The 24517-nt window shown below is 40.0% G+C and overlaps 1 protein-coding gene and 1 long non-coding RNA gene across 2 annotated transcripts in view; both read left to right on the top strand.

Moving 5' to 3' along the window:
• LOC311587297 overlaps positions 1-22358 on the top strand; it is a 44076-nt gene extending 21718 nt beyond the window's left edge. The window contains exon 2 of the long non-coding RNA XR_014775814.1: positions 21826-22358. This is a non-coding gene — a long non-coding RNA (uncharacterized lncRNA). The remainder of the gene's footprint in view (positions 1-21825) is intronic.
• Positions 1-24517, top strand: part of SDK1 (sidekick cell adhesion molecule 1) — a 955689-nt gene that overhangs the window by 32309 nt on the left and 898863 nt on the right. The gene's annotated exons all lie outside the window — the stretch shown is intronic.

Raw genomic sequence — 24517 nt, 5'->3', positions numbered from 1 at the left:
ATAGTGAGTTAATTGATTTCCTTTCTCTGGACTTATACCAATTGCATTAGTGTGGCTTAGCACTGGAGTTTAATAGGTGTAAGCTATTAGATGCTAGGATAATGCTCCATTCTAGGCAAGTTACCAGACTTTGTGCTGCCCAGATAAGGCTGCTGCACTTGGTCTTGGTGTGACGTGTCAGACACTGACCGATGAGCACATGCAGAGCTCTGACCAGCAGAACGAGCTGGAGGGTGCTTGAGGAAGGCAGGTGGGGATGTGCTGCGAAGAGAACATGGGATGGAGGGAAGCTCTAGTGAGTCCGGTGATGACTGGTGATGGCTGGCTGAGGATGCAGGCAGCGTCAGGCACAGCAAGAGGAAGCTGCCAGTCAAGTAGCGTTAACCTCAATCTTCTCCACTTGGCTTTTACTAGTGCTGCTCACACATGGCTGAGTGGAGCAAGGGAGTAGTTTGTGAAGGACGTGGTACTTTGGGTTTTCAGGAAACCTGTGTCAGGCTCGGCAGGTTCTGCCTTCATTCCCTTTTTGCCAAAGAAGGTTTTAACCTTTGAGATAGAAAAGTGTTGTTGTTGTTGTTTTAACTAATAAATAAAGTGGTTTTCAGCACTGAAAAATAATTTCTGTTGAGAGATAACCTCTGTCGGCCCAGAACCTAGTGTCTGTAGTTTCAAAATAATGGTAGTTATAGACAGTCCTGATGGCAAGTTTCCTTGCTCCTTTGGGGGCAGAACATAGACCATAATTTATCCCACTTGTTGTTAATATTCAGACATTTCTTTGCAAAAATAGTAATGTGTTTGATTTGGGTGTGCCTTCCACAGCCCGGAGGATATTATGTAATGTTGTAATTACCTTCTAAAACTCAGAGTCATCTGAGTTCTGCACACTTCTGTCCCAAAGGGTGTTTGTATCTATAGCTGTTGTATTCTTGTGCTGGGTGGTACATAGTGCACAGTGATCAGGCATCACTATGCGCATGTAAAATGAGGATGGTAATACTCTTGCTGTCCCCTTAGAGGCTGTGAAAATGAGATTATTATGTAAAGCATATTCAGAATAGGATTGCCTAAAAATAACACGTCACTTGCATGGGATTCTTACTTTGTACACGTTTAAGTTTATTTCTAAGAGTCATTGTAAATATCTGGGTGCGGTGGCTCATACCTGTAATTCCAGCATGTTGGAGGCTGGTTTTAAGTATTTCTGTAAGTTCACAGCCAGTTTCTGCTGCAGAGTGAGATTTTTGTCTTAAAAATAATAATTAGGAAGAAGTATGTTGAAGTGTTTGCTTCAACTATTGTAACTCGAACAAAGAGACATCTTCCAGAAGCAAAGTGACAAATGATATTTCAAAAATATTTTTATTTCATCCAATCTAATTGGTGCATTATAATGTTATTTTGAGTTATTTGGAATGAAGTAGTGCATCATAAAACAGTATTAGGCCTATTTTAAGGTCTACATTTATGAGCTCTTAGAATATGCTTTTAGCCGTATATTTAAGTTGCTTGTAAGTGATGATGGTGATTTCATTTTAGGTCATGCTTTTGTTTGTAGAGTAAGACCTAGACTTAATAGAAAGGAAGCCAGTATGGCTTTAAAAAATATATATCAATGGAAACTTACTAGATTAAAAACTCAACAGCAGAATGTATTATGTAAAAGTATTCTTTAAGCTTTTAACAACTCCCCAAAAAACAAAAAAACCCAAAAAACAAAACAAACAAACAACAAAAAACCCAACCAGTCTTATTATTTGTCTCAGAAACCTTATTTGTGTGGCAGTATGTTTTCTGAAGAGTGTACAAATGACTCATATTCTGTTTTGTCCATGGATCTTTTTACTTAATACATCTTGGAGATCTTTGACTTGTATATACAGATCATCTCCTTGAAGAGACTTTGTAGTATTCCATGTGTATTATAACTTCTGTACCCTATTCTTCAACTCATGGTCCTTTAGGTCATTTGTTTTTAACTACTAGAAATGATTATTCATATGGTTGAATTTTTTGTAAGAAAATTCAAAATGTAGACTTGCAGCATAGAAACATTTTATATGTTAGCAATGCTGAGTTATCCAAATGAAAAATCTCATTATAGTATATTTTCTCTGTGCTCAGGAATACCATTTGTCCTTCCTTCTGCTAGGCATTTCCTAAGTAGTATAATTTTTAATATAATTAGTTTTACTTACATCATTTAAATGAATTCATATTTTATCAGTAACAATTTTAAATATGAAATGATAGTTCCTGCGTACCATCCTATAGAGATTGACTGATGTGTGTGTGTGTGTGTGTGTGTGTGTGTGTGTGTGTGTGTGTGTGTGTACATGTCATAGCTCACAAGTGGATATCAGAGGACAACTTGTAGGATTCTGTTCTTTCCTTTTACAACATGAGCCCTGGGGACTGAACTCAGGATGTCTGGCTTGGTGACAAGTGCCTTTGCTTTTTCAGTCATCATATCAGTTTCCCTTCTTATTTTGGCCACTATAACAAAGAACAGTTCCTTATTTATATACTTTTTTCTTTTTTAAAAATAACTTTTCAAGCCAGGCATGGTGGCGCACGCCTTTAATCCCAGCACCCGGGAGACAGAGGCAGGCGGATCACTGTGAGTTCGAGGCCAGCCTGGTCTACAAAGTGAGTCCAGATCAGCCAAGGCTACACAGAGAAACTCTGTCTCAAAAAAACGAAAAACAACAAACAAACAAAAAACAGCTTTTCAAAATGCTATTCACACACTGTAAAGTTCACTGGTTCACTAGGTTTTAGTGTGTCTGGAAGTGTGCAGCCACAGCAGACCTTGAACATTTTCGCTTCCGTCAAGGGAACCTTGCACTGCCTACTCATTGTTACTTCACATCGCCCCCCCCCCTCCAGCCCAGGTCATTGCTAGTCTGCCCTCTATTTCTATGGATGTGTCAGCTGTAAACACATCACACAAACCAATCACACAGCTTGTCTTTTCTGCCTTTTACATCTTTCACTCAGCCAGTTTTTCAGAATCCTCTATGCAGTAGCGTGTGTCAGCACCCTAATCCACTCTTACTTTTTTAATAGTAGTCCATTGGGTGGTAACACCACATCTTATTTATTTGTCAACACTTGATTAAACATCTGGGTTGTTTCTACTTCTTTCTTTCTTTTTGATGTGTTTTAAACTGCATATTTGTATGTATGTGTGTGAATGCACAAGTGCACTTATGCACGCATGAGTGGAGGCCAGAGGACAATTTCAGGTGTTTCTTAGGAACATTGTACACTTTCTTTAGTATAGGCAGTTCATTGCCCTGGAGCTCAGTAGTTAGGCTGGGGTGGCTGGCCAGTGAGTCCAGGAGTCCTCTGTATCTTCCTCCCCCTGCGGTGGGGATTATGGACGTGCTGCATTACCACACCTGGCTTTTAAAAAACATTTAATTAAGTAATTAATTTGGCATATACATTTATATTATCACATGTACGTGAAAAAAATCACATCCAGCAAGAAGAACCAGGAAACAGTCGGGGATCATATGAATGTTACATTCAAGGTATTTTGGTTAATTGCATTTGGCAACCTTGTAGAAAACATCTTTCCTATCTTGGTGAGTCTAAAATTCTGAGTGAGAATCAATATCTATTCTCACACCTGGCTTTTTATGTGGACTCTGGGGATAAAATTCAAGTGCTTGGGTTGTATGGCAAGTGCTTTCCTGAGTGAGGCGCCTCCCAGACTTGTTTTTCACTTCTGGATGGGTGGAAAGTAATGCTGCCGTGTATTTGATTCTCGTTTCTCTCAGGTCTATACTATGAGCAGGCTTCTAGGTTATGGGATGGTGATTGTATTCAAGCACTTATAGAACCAAGACTCTGGCTGCCTACATCATTGTAGAGCCCCACCTACTGTGCGAGAGGCTTTTAGTGTCTCCATATCCTTGTCAACACTTATTTTCCTTTAAACATTTTTTATAGTCATCCTATTCAGTATGAAGGGCATCTTTTGGTTTTGACTCGCATTTCTCAGTGGCCAATAGATCTGACCCCCTTTCTACATACTTATTCGCCAGATATATAATTTCTTTGGAAAACTATGTGTTTAGATTCTTTGCCCAGTTTGGTTAGCATTTTATCTTTCTCTTCCTGATTTATAATAGTTCTTTATACATTTTCAATTTGCTTTACGTATTTAATTTTCAAAAAGTTTTTTTGCATTCTGTTAAGTTGTTGTTGTTGCTGCTGCTGCTGCTGTTGTTGTTGTATGTGTCTAGATAGACCAGAGGGCGAAGTCAGATATCTTCCTTAGTTGGCCTCCACCTTACTTGTTTAAGACAAGGGCTCTGAGTGAACTGGAGCTCACTGATGTGGTGAGGCTGGCAAGGTCCAGAGATTCAGTGCCTCTGTATGCCCAGCACCAGGATTATAGGTGTGCAGCCAGGTCAAGCTTTTTCATTGGGCTGTGGGATTGAGCATGTGTGGCCAGCACTTTGCCAACTGTGCTGTTGAGCCAGCCTCCGGTGGGTCGTCTTGTTGGTGCTATCTGAAACACCGGGGATTTCAGTTTTGACAGTGTTTACTCTGTTTTGTTTTGTGCTTCTGGTTCTTATCTAAGCACATCTTCAAAGGACATGCTCGCTTTAGTGGCCGTGATTGAGTGAGGACGGTAGGTTTGTGACTCATCCTCCCATTCCTTCCTAAGTACCTCTGAAGTGGCTGGTTACCTCAGCGCTGATTAGTTGCCTTGTAGACATTTTGCTTGACAGTACTTTTAAAAGGTATTTTTATATAAAAATGTAGCTTTCTCAAGCGGAAGTGTTACCTTGTAAAGTAGATTTACATATTTATGGTAAGACATTTATTTTTGCTTATTTTATAGATACTAAAAGAAATTTATCTGCCATTGCAACTTTTGAAAATTGCTTTCTCATGCTGCCATGATTAGCTTTAAAGTTCTTTCTGCTAAGAAGGTAATGATAAGTTTGTTGTAGCTTGAAAAACACTTTATCAAAACTATTACTGCCTTAGAAGTTAATGTTCATAATTATAAAGTGTGTGTGTGTGTGTGTGTGTGTGTGTGTGTGTGCGCGCGCGCGCGCGCGCGCGTGCCTGTGCCCACATGCATGTGTTTATGTGTCTGTGAGTATAGGTATCTGAGGTCTGTGGAGGGTGTCTTTCTCTATTGCTCTTTGTCTTATTCCCTTATGGTGTCCTCTCTTCTCAGTGAACCTGAAGGTCACCATTTGATAAGGCTGGCTGGCCAGTGAGCTCCTGAGATCCACCTGGTTATAGCCCCTATCCCTGGGTTTGCAGATACTGGTTACCATGCCTGGCCTTTTCATGAATGGCGGAGATTTGGACTTAGGACGTCATGCTTGCAGAGCAAGTGGTCTTATTGGAGCCATCTCATCAGCCTCCGTGTCTGTGGCTTGTGAATGGCCCTAATTGATAAGGAAGAGTTTTTGGAGATTTCTCTGGTTATTTTTGATCACTTACAGAAAATTAAAAATTTTTCTTTATTATTGAATTATAGTTTAAAGCCTTCTGAACCCCCTTTTCTGGGTAGTTAATATCTAGGCCGTGGTTTGCTGATAGGTGTGACTAAAGTTGTACAGATAGACTCCAATGGGGTTCCATCCTTTAATATCAGGACTGGAAATTGTTCTCACATTATTCCTGCTATTGTAGCAGTATAGCTTATGTGTGGAGCTCTCTCTCTCTCTCTCTCTCTCTCTCTCTCTCTCTCTCTCTCAGATGAGAGAGATATGGTTCAATTAGGATTCAAGAACTTCAAAATTGCTCCCCTTCTAATTTCTAATAAAGTGAAGTCAGGGTAATTATAAAGAAATGATCATTGAATCTGTTACCTGCTGAGGGGGAAAAACTATTTTTTAATCCCCATTTGTAGTGAATGTAAATGGCCCATCATTCTTTCAAAATTATTATATTTCCAAGCCCTAGAAAGACTCCAAATTTCATAATTCAATTAAAATTGGTAGAAGCTGGAGCAGTTTCTAGGAATGTCATAATGTGCTGTAGGGGACAGTGATGCTCTTAAAGGTTCTGACATTCAGCCAGGAAGGTGCTTGCTATTTCCCCAGTAACTTTTCCTCCCTGCAGGGATAGATACAGCAAGTATTTCTGGTAAATCTGTTAAGCTTTTAATGTGCTTCACATTACATTATCGAAGGTGCCTAAATAATATTAACACATCAGGTCGAACAGTTATTCAGCTTGCTGCGCTGACGTTACCGCTGATTGGAGCTGATGGTACAGCCCGGGGAATGGAGTTCACTGTCCAGAAAAGGGCTGCTGACGGCGGAACCTAACCTCTCCATACGTGCTGAATCACTTGCGACTCTGGGCGGCATACTCGGCTTTGGCATTCTCACGGAGATGTTGTCAGCGAAGGAATTCAGATCTCTTGCCCTAGAAATTGGGAGCCAGGTATTGCTTCCTGTAGTTTTGTTGCCTTGAGGATCTGATTCCTAATGAAGACCACGCTGCATAGAGCTGACATAGCAGGTTATTAACAAAAATACTGTGATGCTTTCAGACTTGTGCCTGTCTGTAGTGTTTCACACATTCTTGGAAGTCCCCTGGCATCTGGAGCACGTATAGTAGTGGCGTATACAAAGGACATCCTGCTTCCTGAGAAGGTGTCCTCATTTCCTAACTGTAGGCTACTGTTTAATGAGGGCAAGAGAGTTCTGGTCCTGAAGTTGGGGAATGCTCTTTCTCCCCTTGCCTTCCCTTTTCTTTAATTGGTCTCCTCTGTGTTGAGTCCTTCATTATTTCTGGCTCCCTGTTTATTGGCGGTGGCTTTCTTTCTTTCCATGCTTGGCCTGAACTCCACTGCCATCTGGAACTTGCACTGTGTTGACTCCGGGTCTTGAACATGCTCTCTCAGGGCCCAGCATAAACTCCTTACCTTTTCTGCTTTTGATAAACTTTTGTGTGGTCCTGAAAGCATCTCTAGAAAGGACCCGCAGAAGCGAACCGTTGGCTAGTTGGTGTTCGTCTGAGTCAGGAAGCTGCCTGCTTCTAAGGCGGCTGCTGTTGCTGGTGCTGCTGGTGCCTGATCCCAGAGACACACTAGCTCACCTCCTGTGCCTGACAGCGAGGTGGATAGCTGCACGTTACTCCTCTTCTCACCTTGTTTGGTTTGGTTCTCTGGTAGCACAAACATTTACATCTTATACAGTTGCTTTTTTATAATGGCATGGAGCTGTCCAGAGCTTGAACATGAGAGAGCTAGGAAGTGTGCTTGGCTGCCCAACCCCTCAGTTCACTAGGACAAGCCTGGTTGTAGGCGGTGGGAGCCTGCTCTCTGCAGTCTCATCAATTACAGTTTCCAACTGCAGCTGATCTTTCAGACATCTTTTGAAGGACCTTTGCTTGTCCTTAGTGGTGGACTTTTTACTTTAACGCAGCAATTCCTATTAACTGACCCAGTTTGTTCTTAGCAGTTGATCAGGACCTAGGAGAAAAAGAAGCTCTTGCGTGTGAATGTCAATGAACTATTATTTCACCTTTTTTGCTGTTCTTTTCTAATACCATACATTGCAGTAACACGTGTGTGTGCAGAGTAGGAAAGACATGGGAGACAGCAAAGTCCCCAGAGCGACTGATACTCTCCCAAGACAGGATCTGGTGTATAAGATGGCCAAGTGTGGCGACGAAGTGAAAAACCTTCCTGAGACTTGAAAATGACCTTCCTGAACATTTGACACCATCAAACTATCTTTCCTTCTTGGAAATGCATCTCCACTTGCTGTTTCAGACACTTTTCTCCCTCCCTCCCTTGCTGCCTGAAGCCTCCTTAATGGGGCCCCGACTTTGCTCCTAACTTCTGTATTTAGTAGTCAGACTGACTTGTGTTTGGTCACACCTGTCCACTGCTCACTTGGGAGGTAAATTCCATTGTACTTGGAAAATAATTTGAAATTCTTAAAATGGCTCACAGTGTTCTGTGTATACTCCCGGTGTCTCCTCTTGTGGCTGTCCCTCAGGCCTACCAAACTTGCTTCAGCACTGTTTCCCATTTCCTCCCCGTATAGCATTAGGGATTAGTAAAAATCTCTGTGTGTATTTTTCTCCCATTCCCCACTACAATTTAAGCTTCCTGAGGAAAGAAAATTAATTTTACTCCTATTTTATTCTCTCTTTGCTTGGTGCGTTGCTAGGTATTCACGTGTTTGCATGAAGGGTGATGACCATAGTTTTCTGAGAGTTTTGTCTGATTGGGAAACTGAAGACTGAAGTGTTCTTGTGGATGAAGTTTGAGGAAATGTCAGTAAAATATGTGACTGATGACTGCTGCAGGGAAAAACAACATCCATATTAAGGAATGAGATTACTATAGAACATTCTAGTTGCTAAGGGAAAAATTAGAATAAAGAGGGACCCGACCAGAGCAGCAACAGTCAGGAAGAGTGGGAAGTAGTACGTGATAGCGCAGAAGGCAGGCGGATAGTGGAGAGCGGGACGGAGACAGAAGGCAAAGAGCCTAAGAGAAGTTACATGAGATTTGTCCACACGCTCAGGAATCCCACAAAAATCACTAAACTGGAAGCCATGATATAATGTGCAGAGGACCTGGTGCAGACAAGGGGGGGCCCTGTGCGTGCTGCCTCTGTTGCTGTAAATTCATAGATCTGTTGGTCAAGCTGATTTAGAGGGTCTTGTTTACTTTGTGCCCTCCGTCCCCTCTGGCTCTTGTCTCCTCATCGTCATGGTTCCCTGAGCCCCAAGTAGAGGGATTTGATGAAGACATTCTGCTTAGGGCTGAGTATTCCAAGGTCTCTCACTCTCTGCATATGTGGCTTTGGGTCTCTGTGTTTGTTCCTATCTGCTACAGGAGGGAACTTCTCTGATGGCCAAGCAAGGCACTGATTGATACATATAACAAAATGTCATCAAGCGTCATTTTATTGTTACCTTTTTTTTTTCTCTCTCTCTCTTTCAGAAGAGTAGTATTTGAATCTACTCTAGGTCCCTAGGCTATCATTTCTCTGGTTCTTGGTCACCAAAGCAGTGTTAGGTATGGGCTACATCTTGTGGTGGGGGCCTTCACTCTAGTTAGATACTGGTTGTTTATTCCCACAGATTTTGTGCCACCTCTAACATATCTTGTAGGCAGGATACCATTGTAGATCAAAGGGTTTTTGGCTAGATTGGTGTTTATATTTCTCTTCTGGTAGCATGCACAACACTTCCCTGTACCAAAGACAATAGCACGTGGGAGTAAAGGCACTGTGTAGGCACCAGATTGACTTCTCCATGTTCAGTGAGCTGTATAGGTGTCATCTTCAGCAGTGGAGCCTTGCTGTCAGTTTGTGGACAGCCACCTATAGCCTTTGCCACAGCCTGGGTTGTTAGGGATTCCTATAGGATTCCCATTTGTTCAACAACTCCATTACATGTAATCCAGTCCCAGTACTTCATTTGGTGACAAGAGATGGCCAGAGGGGGCTCTGTCTCCCCCATTATTGGCAACTTCACTTAGATCACCTTCATATATGTATATATTTTAGGAAGCTTCTAATGTATTAGGTTTCTATACTACCCCTCAGGTGGCCCTCAATTTTAGCTGTCACTCCCTGTATTCTCTCCTACACCCCTTTTCCTCCCTTTCCCCACTTGATCTTCCCATTTCAGCCCCACCCCATCTACCCGTAACTGTATTTTATTTCCTAGAGAGATCTGTCTCCCCAGTTCTTTATATTTAAGCTCTGTGGTTCTATGGATCGTAGCTAGGTTACCATTGACTGGAGAGTTAATACCCACATATAAATGTATCCATTACCATATTTGTCTTTCTAGGTCTGGATTACCTCATTCAGGATGACTTTTTTCTAATTCCATTCATTTGCTTCTAAATTTCTTTCTTTCTTTCTTTCTTTCTTTCTTTCTTTCTTTTTTTTTCATCTCTGAGCAATACTCCATTTTTTTTTAAGTATACCACATTTTCTTTATTCATTCTTCTGTTGGACATCTAGGTGGTTTCCAATTTCTGGCTATTATATATAGAGTAGCAATAGTGGTTTACTAAGTCACTCTGTGGTAGGATAAAGTGTCCTTTTGGTAAATGCCTGAGTGGTATATCTGAATCTTGAGGCAGATCAATATTCATATTCCTGAGTAACCACCACACTGATTTCCACAGTGGCTATACAAGTTTTCACTCTAACCAGCAAGGGGTGAGTGTTCCTTTTACTCCATATCCTCAATAGCATTAATTGTCAGGCTTCTTTTTTTATTGATCTTAGCCATTCTAATAGGTGTAAGATGGAATATCAAAGTAATTTTGATTTGATTTCCCTGATGACTAAGGATGCTGAACAATTCGTTAAGTGTTCCTCAACCATTTGAGTTCCCTCTTTTGAGAATTCTCTGTACATTTTAAAAATTGAATTATTTTTAATTGTTTTTTGATATCTAGTTTTTGATATATTGTGATATTATTTTAATATCTATATCTATCAGTTATATCTATCTATCTATCCATCCATCATGTATTTATTTTTATATATTTTAGATATTAGCCCTCTATTAGATGGATGTATATCAAATGGGTAAAAATGTTTTCCCATTCTCTAGGCGTCCAGTCCATCCAAATGACAGTGTCCTTTGCTGTGCAGAAGCTTTTCTGCTTCGTGAGGTCCCATTTATTAGTTGTTGTTCTTAGGACCTGAGCTAATGGTGTTCCATTCAGAAAGTCTTTTTCTGTGCCAGTGTGTTCAAAGCTGTCCCCCACTTCCTCTTCTATCAGGTTCAGTGTGTCTGGTTTTATGTTGAGGTCTTTGATCCACTTGGACTTGAGTTTTGTACAGAATGGAACGTATGGGTCTGTTTGAACTCTTCTACATACAGTGGTCTCGTTTGACCAGCTCCATTTGTTAAAGATTCTGTTTTTCCCATGAGCATTTCTGGTTTCTTTATCAAAAAATCAGGTGTCTGTAGTCGTGAGGATTTATGTCTTGTTCTTCAGTTTGATTCTATTGATCAATGTGCCTGTTTTTGTGCCAACCATGCTTTTGTTTTCTTTTTTTAATTACTATGGCTCTGTAGTACAACTTAATATCAGAGATGGTGATACCTCCAGCAGTTTTCTCATTCCAGAATATTTTATATGTGTATGTTTTCATATGAAACTGAAAATCATCTTTTCAAAATTTGTGAAGTATTGTGTTGGAGCTTTGGTGGCGATTGCATGAATCTGTAGACTGCTTTTGGAAGGACGGCCATTTTTACTATGCGAATCCTACTGAGCCCTGAGCACAGGAGAGCTTTCCCTCTTTTGTTATCTTCTTCAATTTCTTAAAGTTTTTTTTTATCATATAGGTTTTTAATTTATTTATTTACTTATTTATTTGGTTAGAGTGACCTCCAAATATTTTATATTATTTGAGGCTAGTGTGAAAGGTATTGTTTCCTTGATTTCTTTCTCAGCCCACTCATTTGTATATAAGAGGGCTACTGAGTTTTTTTGAGTTAATCTTGTATCCGCTGCTTTGCTGAAAGTATGTATCAGCTGCAGGAATTTTCCAGTGGAGTTTTTAGGGTCATTTATGTATACTATCACATCATCTGGAAATAAAAATACTTTGACTTCTTCCTTTCCAATATGCATCCCCATTGATATCCTTCCATTATTATATTGCTCTAGCTAAGACTTCAGGTATATATTGAGTAGATATGGAGAGAGCGGACAATCTATTTGTTTATGATTTTAGTGGAATTGCTTTGTGATTCTCTCCACTTTAGTTGATGTTGATGAGAGGCTTGTTGTAAATTGCCTTTATGGTATTGAGGCATGTCCTTTGTATCGATAATCTCTTTAGGACTTTAATCATGAAGGGGTGTTGGATTTGTCAAAGGCCCCTTTTCCATCTAATGATCATTTGGCTTTTGTCTTTTAATTTGTTTCTATGGTGGATTACATTTATTGATTTATGTATGTTGAATCATTCCTGCATCTCTGGGATGAAACCCAGATGGTGGATGATCTTTTCGATTTGTTCTTGGATTTTGTTTGCAAGTATTTTATTGAGACTTTTTTGCATCTATGTTTATAAGAGAACTTGGTTTGTAATTCTCTTTCTTTGTTGAGTCTTTATGTAGTTTGAATATCAGGGTAATTGTGGCCTCATAAAACTAACTGTTTGTATTATGTAGAATAATTTGAGGAGTATTGGCATTAATTCATCTCTGAAAATCAGGTAGAATGCTATACTAATTCTATACTAAAACCATCTGGCCCTGGGCTTATTTTTGGTTGTGAGACTTTTAGTTACTATTTCTCTTTTACTAGGTATTACAGGTCTGTTTAAATTGGTTATCTGATCTTGATTTAACTTTGCTAAGTGTTACCTATTGAGAAATGGAGTTGGACTTGGAGAAATGGAGGGTGGTAAAGATCTGTCATCAGCCTACTTGCTGCCCAGGCTGCATCGGTCTGTGGAGTCCCAGGGAGTGCCTTCTGGACTTGCTGGCTGGAACAAAGGAGTTGGGTAGAAAAGTTTGGAGAAGATCCATGTGATCTACTGGAGATGGAGTTAAATGGGGGAAGGGAGGCCACTGCATGTGTTCTGCTGTAGAGCTACGGATGAGATGGGGGAGGGGTTGTGTTTGGAGGAGAGGAGGGGTAGGTGAAGATCTGCTGTTAGCCTCCCTGCTTTCCTGGCTGCAATGCTCATCCCATCATTTTCAACCCAGACTCCTCCACAGGCTTGACCACTAGGGCAGGGAGGGAGTTGCTGTCCTGAGGATTTGAGAAGTGACAAGCCAGCGAGTTCTATACGTTTCTTTATTGTTCACTACATGTCTAGTATAGGGTGCTGAAGTTCTCTTTGCTTCCCTCAGCTACTAGCAGGCACAGATAAATAACTCCCACAAGCACATTTTCTTCGTGTCAAAAGCAGGGGCAGGTGGTCTAACAGAAGAAAACGTTTGTCAGTATGTTTTCTGCTGTAGCCAAACACTGAGAGACTTGCCTTTCCTACCGTCCCAGGCATCGCAAACAGGCAGCGTGCTCTAGTCCCACTACTCAGAGATTGGAAGTATGTAGCAAGCAAGCATTCTCCGTCCTCTTGCTTGGCAGCTATAGGTCCTATTTTCCCTACCAGGTCGTGCTGACAAGGCCTGGTGGGAGCTAGCTTTATATGCTTGTTTTGTAGGGCTATGTTGGTAATATCTGTCTTGGAGCTGACTTTCCATCTCTCACCAGCTACCAGTAGGTGGTGTAGCTAGGGAGTAAATACCGCTGTACTGGGCCTCTGTTGCCTCCTAGTCCCACCTACAGCTTCTACGCCCACTGAAAGTACTCCTAAAAGTAAACTAAGGTATGTGGCTAATTAGCACTCCTTGCCCCTTCCCAAGTATAAATGGAACCCATTGGTTGCTTAGTCTTTCTGTGTCCCCCATCCTGATAGTAGCTTGAACCAGCGTGGGGAAGCTTGTCCATTTTCAGGGAGGCAGCAGGAGTGGGGAGTTGGAACCTTACTTCACCTGGGAAGGTGTCAGTGAGCTGAGCTGTCTGTGGAACTGCAGTGTGAGTCAGTGCTTCGCTTCTATCGCTGTAACAGCAGAAAGGGAGGCCACAGCGGTGCAGAGCATGCATCTTGCCAGTCCCTGCTGCTATAGATTTTGATGGGGAACGGCCTTCCAAGTGAAGATAAAACAGGATCCAGTATCTTATATCAAACACGCACAGGATGAAATTAGAAAATGACTTATCCAAGAACTAGAAAAATAACTCCAGGAAGAAAGTCCAGTCAGCAGGTGCTAACAGTTGAGATTCATCTCCTATGGGTTAGAAGACACTATGACAACAGTGTTCTAAGAAGCCATTACAAATCCTCTTAAAATAAGAGAGTAGGAAGCCTCACTTAAGAGGCTGTTTGTAGGTAAAAGAACAAGAGGAAACTCTGGAACTGAAAATAACTACACTTTATGGGGCTCTGTAGCAGAGTGCGGATGAGAGTCAACAAAGACAGTGAACTTGAAGAACAACATAGCAAATCTATTGAAAGACTCTTACTGTTCTCCTAGAGCTAACTTGGTCATCTAAGCTTCAGAAGGAAAGGATAACAAGAATGAAACAAAAACCAATTTGAAGTAATCTGAAAACATGAATTTGGTATGAGACATCCAGCCATATAAGTCCAATTAAGTCCATGCCAAGATGTATTATAATTGTAATTAGAATGTCCCCCATAAGCTCATGCATTTGAATGCTTGGTTCTCAGTTGGTAGCATTGTTTGGGGAGATTAAGAGATTAAGGAGGAATTACATCACTGGAGACAAGCCTTGAGTGTCTCTAGTCCCTCTCCTCATCCAGTTCACTTCCTTTGCTTCCTGCTGTGGTTCAGGTTGTGAGCTCTCAGCTTCCTGCTCTGGCCAGGATGCCTGCTACTTGCTGCCATGCTTCCCCACCATGACGGTTCCTGTGGAACTAAAGCAAAACCAGACCCATTCTTCTATAAGTCTCTTTCGCTCATGATGTTTCATCACTACAGCAGAACAAGTAACTAATATAACTCAAAAAATCTACAAGCCAAAGATTAGGAATCCGAACAAAAGGAGCCTTTTTGTCTGTAGCACTGGGGCCAGAAAGAAGTGACACAGAGCTTTACAGGTACTAAAAGAAAAGCTACTAGTCACAGGTTCTGTATGCAAGCAAGATATCCTCCAGGACTGAAGAGGAAAATGGAGCCTTGATTGGAAGAAAACTGAGAATTTATTGCCAATAAACATACTATTAAAAGTTAAGTAAAGGAAGTTCTCCAAAGCATTGGACATTAGGAAAGTAACAGAGTGGTTAAAAATAGGTGCGGCTGTAGAGTCTGCTCATGATCTTCTTAAATCTTGGTTGATGATTGAAGCTAAAATTAAAATGCAGTATGTTGTGCTGTGTGCTGAAGAAATAGTTAATTATACTAAAATTGGTTAAAAGGTTTTAAATGGACTATGTTTCTTTCTGTCCTTCATTTATAGTGATAAAATCATACCAGTAGCATATGATAAGTTACAATGTAAAATAATCAATAACACTGTACAAATTACGATGGAATTATAAAAGGCTTTCATAACTCACAGAAAGGCGAGAAGGGAGAAGCATAATTAAATAGGAGGCTTAGGGCCACCATATAACATTCTTTACCCTAGACTGCATGGCTCAACAGGATTTTTTTCACTTTTATGATAATGTGATAGCATTCTCATACAATCACTCTGTTTTTCATTTTAGTACACTATTTAGTAAGTTGCATTATTTACCACTTGCCTGTAAAATAGACTTTGTGTTAAGTGATTCTGCCTGACTCTAAGTTAATATAAATGCCCTGAGCATGTTTATACTGAGTTGTATATATTTAGTGCATTTTTGGCCTGAAGTTTTTTCAACTTAAGATCTGGACACACCTTTTGAAGGAAATAGACTGGTGAAATAAATAAAACTGTCTCAAAACCATGTTTGATAAGAAACTCACTTTAACATAATACCGTAGGTTAAAAGCAAAGGCTGGGAAGAGGTATATCATATAAGTAGTGACAAAACAGGGACATCTATAGTCAGGTCAGAAAAGGTGAATTTCAGAATAAAGCACTAGAAACAGAGAAACTGCATAAAAATAAAAGGATACGTCTATCAGGAAGCCTCAATAGTCCTATATGTGTGCATTCCAAATAGCTTCAAAAGACATGAGACAAAAACTGACGGAACAGAAAAGAGAAATAGGTAAGTTGGGTTTAAGAAAGTAAATAGTTGCAGATAGATAGGTCTCTGCAGTAAATCAGGTAAAACCTTGGAGTTTTACTCCATCCTCGGCAAAGGATAGGGCTATTAGAGAAGAAATCAGCAAGAATAATAGAATTTAATATTTAGAACACTTAGAATGAGTATTTAGAACACATCTATAAATAATGGACTACTATTTTTTATTTGTATATGGAACATTAATCAATACAGTAATGATCTTGGGCTATGAAATGAAATATAAATTTAAGAGTTAAATTTTATGAAGTATATTCTGTGAGTAATGGAATCAAACTAAAAATATGTCAACAGGAAGACCTTCAAACACTTGAAAATTAAGCAGTATACTTCTAAGCCCACAAATCTAAGTCCATGAAATAAAGCATTAAGCATTTAAAAGTGAAAATACAACATAGCAAATACACAGGATGTAGCTTGAAGCAGTGCTAAGAAGGAAACTTATACCACTAAATGATTACATTTAGAAGAGGAAAGGTCAGTCCAACCCAAGCTATTACTTTATGCAGTGAGAAAAAGAACAAGACAAGCCCAGAGCAAGCGGAAGGAAGTCAGGAGCTCAATGTCAGTGACATTGAAAGGACAAAGCTCACAAGAGGTGGATTCTTGGGAAAGATCAATAAATTGATACAATAATAGGCAGACTGACAAAGACGCAAAGTAAGAGGACCTTTCACAATGATAAAGGATGAAGTGGAGGGCATCACTACAGATCATACGGTTAAAACAACAGAATGGAAGATATTGCTGGAACAGAGCCATTGTGCTTATAATTTAGCAACTTAACTGTAATGTCTAGTTTTGGTTGTTTAAACATTTTTAAAATCAAAATCTAAGACCTACCAATCTCAACCCAAACAAACAACTTGAGGCTACTCCCGTAGGTTTATAACCACTAAATAAATAGAATTCTTAGTTGAAAAACTTCTGACAAAAGTCTCAGGACCCAGATATTTTTATTAGGGCACCTACCAACACTCAGGGAAGTATCAACACCAATTTTATTCATCCTGTCTCCAAAGCAGAAGGATTGCTCAGCACTCAGTTCATGAGTTCCCTTTCACCCTGAGATCAAATCAGACACATCAACAAAACTTTATAACCTCTATTTCTCATCAACTTAGAAACTATGATCTTCAAAAATTATTAATGAATTATATCCAACAATGCATCTAATATAATCAAAGAGGCTTACTTCAGTTAGCCCAAGGTCAATTGAACATTTGTAAGTCGCTTAAATCTGTCATATGATCTGCTGATTGATTCCCCCAAAGGCATGTAATAAAATCCAACATCCATTAATGATTAAATATTACAAAACTAGGAATAAAGGAGTTTTTTAAAAATCAGCTACATAAAGAATATCTTTCCCAAACTATCTCTGGCTAAGACCATATTTTATATTGAAAATGAGTTGTTCTTCTCAAGTTGGAAACAAGGCTACGATGAGCACTCTTTCTTTGACTGTTGAAATGGTAATGCAAGTTCCTAGCCTATGTATCAAATCAAGAAAAAGAACTGAAAGGCAAGCAGATCAAAAAGAGAAACAATCTTTTATTTTTATTATTATTTTTATAAGTTGAATCATTGTTTGTATATAAAACCCAAGGAATGTATTTTTTAAAAAACTTCATTTTAAAATTTATCTTATTTTATGCGTTGTTTTGCCTGCATGTATGTCTGTGAGCCATATGCATCCTTGGTGCCCAAGGAAGCCAGATGGTTATGAACATCCAGTGCTGTTAACCACTGAGCCATCTCTCTAGTTCCCAGAACATCTTAAATAAACAAATGATATAATCCTTACAAATAAGATCAAAAGTCACATTTCTGTATCCTGACAAGGGCTATGAGTCAACGGAAGTTAATAGACTGTCATTTACAATTGCTCCAGAGGATACAAAACACATGGGTACAAGCTTCAATATGTGCAGGATTTTTGTGTTGAAAATTTACAAATGGTTATGAAAGATATCAGAGTACTTAACTGTTAATATATACTATTTGCATATACAAGATTCATCATAGCAGATGTGTTAATTCTCAAACTATGCAAATTCTTTTTACAATATTTTGTGTGTGTGTGTGTGTGTGTGTGTGTGTGTGTGTGTGTGTGTGCGTGCGCGCCATATGTGTGAGGATGTCCATAGAGGGCAGAAAAGGGTATAGGGTCTCCTGGAACTTGAGGTGTAGAGTTGTGAGCCTTTTGACACAGGGTCTGGGAACTGAACTCAGGTCCTCTGGAAGAGCAAGAGCTCTTAACTGCTGAGCCACTCATCTCTCCAGCTCCAAATTTATGCATTTCTCTAAAATCTTAGCAAAATTGTTTTGAAGACCTAGGCTGAGTTAGTAATTCTCTTCTCTCTCTTCATCCCCTTCCCGTTCTCCTTCCCTTTCCCCCTCTTGTTTGGAGAAATACAGGTTTCAGAATGGGCAAAGCAGTATTGTGAAAGAATACAGTTGATTGGATGGCTGTATGGGTAATAATGGCTTTCCTGTAGTTGATGCAATTATGATGGTGTGGTATTGACAAAGAGTATAGACTTATAGGTCAAAACAATATACCAATATTAGATCAGTGAGTAAGGATACTTGCTGCTGAGCCAAATGACCTGAGTTTCATTCCCAGGGTCCATATGGCATAAAGAAAGAACAGACTCTTGTTAGTGTCCTCGGACCTCTACATGTACACACACACACACACACACACACACACACACACACACACACACACACACACACGATAGATTAAAAATGGTGCTAGAACAGATATTCATTGACAAAATGATAAACCTCAATTTAAATTCTATACCTTAAGTAAGATGAAATCAGATTGTGGATTTAACCGTATAAATATGAAAGCTCTAGAAAAAATAGGTGAGTTTCAAAATCACAGACTAGCCAATGAATTTTCAATCTCATGCTAAAAGTACAATTCATTAAAAATGATGTCCCAGCTGGACATGGTGGTACACACCTGTAACCCCAGCACTTCGGGAGGCAGAGGCAGGCAGATCTCTATGAGTTCCAGGCCAGCCTGGGCTACAAAGTGAATCAGGACAGCCAAGGCTACACAGAGAAACACTCTCTCGAAAAAACTTAAAAAAAAAAAAAAGAAAAGATATTTCATTAAAAAAAAAAAAAAGAGTATCCTGTAAGCTGAAGAGCTTATGTTTCATGAAAGATTCACATAAAAAGAAAGAAAAGTCAAGGTATAAGTAGACAATATTTGCAGTAAATATGTCTGTATACTAGCCAAAAGACATGCATCATATATATATGTGTGTGTGTGTGTATACATGTCTATATATATGTATATACACACACACGTATATATACTTTCAAAGTGTGACAATAAAACTAGTATAGTTAGAAAATGAGCAAAAGGCATCTACAGATACAGATACCAAAGAGGCTGTATATAGGAAGGTAAATAAAACCAGAAAAATATACCCAACATCATTAGCGAATAGGGAGATGAGAAAACTGTATTGAGAAACTACTGTAAAATGCTCAAAATAAAAGTCAGGGACAGCACTGAATGCCTGTGAGGGCAGAGAGAGAGAGAGAGAGAGAGAGAGAGAGAGAGAGAGAGAGAGAGAGAGAGAGAGAGACAGAGAGACAGAGAGAGAGAGAGACAGAGACAGACAGAGAAAGACAGAGAGAGACAGAGCGAGCGCGTCACCCGCACATGGTTGTGGGATGGAAGTGGTACAGCCACTCTATGGAACTGACAACTTAGCAGATGCAGGCCTACATGTTTATCCCGGAGAAATGAAAACACTTGTGTAAGAGCCTGGGCACTAATGTTCCTAGAAGCTTTTTTCCCTCTCACACTGGAACCAACCCAGAAATCCTTGAGTGGGTGAATGATTACTGAAACAGCAGTACATCTGTATCCTGATGATTTCTCAAAATAAAAAGGAACAAAAGGTGAAGCTCTACAGAGTGACAAAAAGCTGTTTCTAAAAGATGACACATCACATGATGTGATTTATGTAATTGTAAATGACAACATATTGTGAACAGAAAACTGATGTGTGGCCAATAGTAGTTCAGTAGCAGGTAAAGGTAAGAAGAACGTGAGTGGCCAATGAGCCCGCCATGTGCGTCTGTGTGGTGGTAAACATGTTCTACTATATCTTGACTGTGTCAGTATCAATAGGCTGGTGTGGTACTGCATTGCAGATACTGGTGGTGATATGTTGTGACAAACTTGATGAACAATGAACGGAATCTCTGAGGCATTTTTTACAACTCTATGTGAATTTCTTACAAGTATTTTTAGAATTAGCTTGTGATAAAATAAATGAACTGAAAAATACGAATGGGGCTGGGGATGAAGGCCAGCTTGAAGAGTGTCTGCCCAGCCTGCACTTGCCCTAGATTCCTTCCCAGCACTGCATAAACTGGATGTGATGCTGCACCCCTGTTAATCTCAACACTTGAGGGTGAGAGGCTGGAGGATCGGAAATTCAGGGTCATCCTCAGTTACATAGTGAATTGGAGGCTAGCCTGAGCTACAGAAGACACTGTCTCAAAAAAAAAAAAAAAAAAAAAAAAAAAAAAGAAAGAAAGAAAGAAAGAAAGAAGGAAAGAAAGAAAAAAAGAGTGGATTGAATTTTTATTAAGAGACAAGATTGGGGACTGCCTATTGAAAATACAGCTGAGTACAAGCCACACCCCAGTTGTTAAAGATGAAAATACAGAGATAGGGAAAAGATAGCATCTGAATATAAAAAGGAAGCAGGATTAGCTCATAAACATATCAGAGCAGTTGAACATCATAGCCCTAAATGTTATCACAAGGAAACATTATTAGTAAAAAAGCAACATTTGTGAAGGGATTATAGCAGTGAAGATATGTAGACGCCAGGTCCTGTGGTTTTGAGGCACACACAGTCACACACAAAATCCTAAAACCTGGAAGTGCAGGTAAATTTTAATTAAAAGTTTAGTTAGATTAAGCAAAGCAATAAAAGGAATGTTTCCTCCTGAAGTTTATGGAACACAATGAAATGCACATGAAGTGGGAGGGGGAAAGTCTGTAGATTTAAATGCCTCTCCTATTTACAATGGGGAAAAAAACAAATTCCCTTCATAACCAACTTTAAAAAATGTCCTGAGAATTGTAAACTGTACCTAACCCTGTAATTTATGTCTCCACTGTTTTGAAGTACACGTTTCTGTAGTGTTAAGTGCATTTGCATTGCTATGCTCATCACCTCTAGAACGCCTCTCATTCTTTCAAAGAGAGGGCTTTGTCCAAAGCTCAGGATCCGATTGTTTCCACATTTCAGTTGCATGATATCTGAGAAAACTCTGATTTAAGTAGTGGCAGTTACTTAGCTTGAAAATAGTTTTTTTCTTGCAATTTCAAGATGGGCTTTAGTCATCCTGACACAGGAGCTTAAAAGAGAATTGTGGAAAGTTTTTATTTCCGTGCTGAATAAAAATGTGACAGCTGCTCTTGTTATTATCATAAATAGAAAAGAAAGATCGACAAATTTGCAACAAACATTAAAACTACATTATGGCCTCAGAATAGATGGATATTGTGTCCTCATTTGCTGCCGCTGGACATAATGGCATGCTAGCAGCACGTTGCAGTCAGATGGGCCTGTTCCTGCCTGGGGTATAATTTTATTTGGCACATGCGTGTTGCAGAAGTATGCTTGGTAATATAGGAGAGAGAGAGAGAGAGAGAGAGAGAGAGAGAGAGAGAGAGAGAGAGAGAGAGAGAGACAGAAAGAGACAGAGAGAGACAGAGACAGAGAGAGACAGAGAGAGACAGAGAGAGAGACAGAGAGAGAGGGAGAGAGGGGACATAAATTCTCAGCCATCTCAGATACAGAAGCTGATGAGTGCTGAGCCTTTGTGTCTGATGACATGGTAACCACAAGCCATTCCCTTGTATGGTAATGTCAGCTTGGCTTTATTGCAGGTCCTGCACACGTGTGCACAGGTCAACTTCACTACACAAGGTGGTGCTCTGGGGGACTTCTCCATGGGAAAGTTTTGAAGCTGTTCTCCTTCTCACAGTGACCCTTGTGCTTTATTACAGAATTAAAGACAAACCTATTTTTAAAAAGTTGGAAGCCGTCAAGTGTTGCTGCAGAAGCCGGGGGCTCTTTGGAATGTGTTTGGACCGCTACTGCACGGTAGTGCATGGAAAGAATGCCATTAGGGGCTGCTGTGTTGAGTCGGAGGGTTTTATTTTCAGATGATTGATTGGTTGTACAGTGCGGATGCTTTTGCAGATATAATGGTCTGTGTTCTGTAAGACCTGACTTGTTTCATAGTAACTATCCCAGGCTTAAATATGTTAACATCAAAAGAACACATTGCAAAAAGGTACTGGAACATAACATTTGTTAAATGAGATTACAAAGAGATGGAGCCAGCCTCCTAATTTAATATAAACACACCATGTAAATAGCCTGAAGTAGCTGCGACTTTTGAAGAAATGCTATTCTGAGAAATAGTTACATAAAATTCCGGTTCAATGTTGTGAAACACTTTAAGATATTTTTCCCTCACATATTTGTACCATGAGGCTTTTTAAAACAGCAAAATAAAGCAACTGTCATTCAATAATGTGTGTTTTCATGATTTCAGAAAATCATTTTTGGAAATAGGAGTTTAGTTACTTTCTTACTAATGCTTATGACATGTTCTTGGGAACCTAAACTCGAGGCCTGAGCATGGCCGTCCTCAGAAAATCCTTCAGTGGTGTATGCACCCGGGGCCATGTCTTTCCTGTTCCAGTGTTTCCCAGGTGTGTTTCCTCCTCATAGTAAGAGTCCTGGACCATAGAATCAGAGAGTTTTTTCATGTTGCTTACTGCTGGCATTGATCAGAGGTCTGTTGGGATTAGACTGACCCTGTCTAGATTCATACACCCTGGGCTCCTGTGACAGCAGTGACCTCATACTCTGTTAACATTACAATCGCCACATGCTGTTGTTTCATAACTATTGTTTTCTCTTAGTCTTTTAAACTGTAAGAATCAAAACACTTCTTTTAGTTCAGTGCCATTGATAGATGTTTCTGGTGTTTCTATGTCCAAATACTTTTATGGTCTATTTATTTGCTTATTTGTTTGTTTAACAGCCTCAGCCCAGCCCTCCTTCCAATCCTATCCTTATGCCCTCTCCCCGCTTTCCACCCTCTCCCCAAGGGGTACCGGCCCACTCTGGCACCTCAAGTCACAGCAGGACTAAGTTCATGCTCTCCCACTGAGGCCTGACAGGCAGCCTAGCTAGGGGAAAGGGATCCAAAGGCAGGCAACAGAGTCAGAGACAGCCCCTACTCCCATTGTTAGGGGACCCACAGGATGACCATGCTGCACACCTGCTACATACGGTCTGATTTTTAAGATTTAGAGTTGCACGTTCCCGAAATAGCAACTTCAAGTAATTTGTACTTCTGTCTGAAATCTCTTAAGGAGGCTCTGTTGCCTTCGTGAGCATGCTCGATGAGTTGGCTGTGTGCGACACGGGGGTAGCAGTAGGCTAGAGCAGGTCTGTGATCTCATCTCAGGCATGATGCTCACTGAGAGCACACATGAAAATGAGCCACCACTGCTGTCACAGAGCACAAATAAGAAACGTGGACACATGGAGCGCTTTTATTTACTTATTTTTAAAGTTTAAGATAGGCTCTTGTATTGTTCAGACTGACCCGGCACTTGGTATGTGTCTCAATGTGACTTTTAATAGGACTGTCATGTCTTTGTCTTCTTGTCTTCGCCTCCCAAATGCTTGTATGATAGTGGTACACTGCCACACCTGGCCCTTGGCTGTTAAGGATACTTTTCTTATAAAATTAGTAGATTTTTCTGCTTTTATAGAGGTGTAGCTGAACGTTGTCACCTTTTGAAGACAAAATACTGCATTTTCTTTCACTTTTTTTCTGTTTTTCCCCCCCTTCTTCCACTTCTCTGCTGAGATTAATTAACTCAGAATACAGGGACACTGTTTAATAAAGAAGCTCTTAATTTACTAGAATGGTACCCAGGAGGTATAGAAGCACATCCTTTCTTTGTGCAGATGATGTGCACATTAAACTCAAGGCCTGCTACATCTGAAACAGGTGCTCTTCCACTGATCCTCAGGCCTGAGAAGTTCACTGAAGTAGGTTTTTGGATTGTGTAAAAGTATGGCCAGCCCTTAGTCTGGATTGTTGAGCCAGACTCAGGTATATACTAATGTATTGGTTGTCCTTATACTCCATTGGAATGAGTTACACTTCTGGACTGTTCTAAGATAAACATGATGATTCTGTGTAGGAGATTTCAGAGGCGTGAGTTTCTGGTAGATAAGCTTTAAGGGTGTGGTCAAAGGCTAGACCTACTGTGAGCCATTGTGTTTTCCCTTAGCACAAGTAACAGCAATGAAGCTACAAGTGTGGTTGATTATAGCTTTACTAGGAATGATGTATGGCAAAAATACCAAAGGAGGAAAGTGACAGGAAACAGAATTGGAAGAGGAAAGCCAGTAAAGCCACATCTGAAATGACATTAGCAGTGCAGGAAGAACATTTCCCACCCCATTTTAACTAGAGCAGATGTTCTCACCCTTCTTAATGCTTAGACCCTTTAGTACAGTTCCTCAGGCTGTGGTGACCCTCCAACCATACAATTATTTTTGTTGCTACTTCATAACTATAATTTTGCTGCTGTTATGAATTATAATGTAAATATCTGTGTTTTCTGATGGTCTTAAGTGAGTGACCCCTGTGAAAGTATTCTTCCA

This window comes from Acomys minous, assembly GCF_964271855.1.
Source record: "Acomys minous genome assembly, chromosome: 16".
NCBI lineage: Eukaryota > Metazoa > Chordata > Mammalia > Rodentia > Muridae > Acomys > Acomys minous.
The sequence above is the reverse complement of the archived record's forward strand: the minus strand, read 5'-3'. Positions and strand labels throughout refer to the sequence as shown.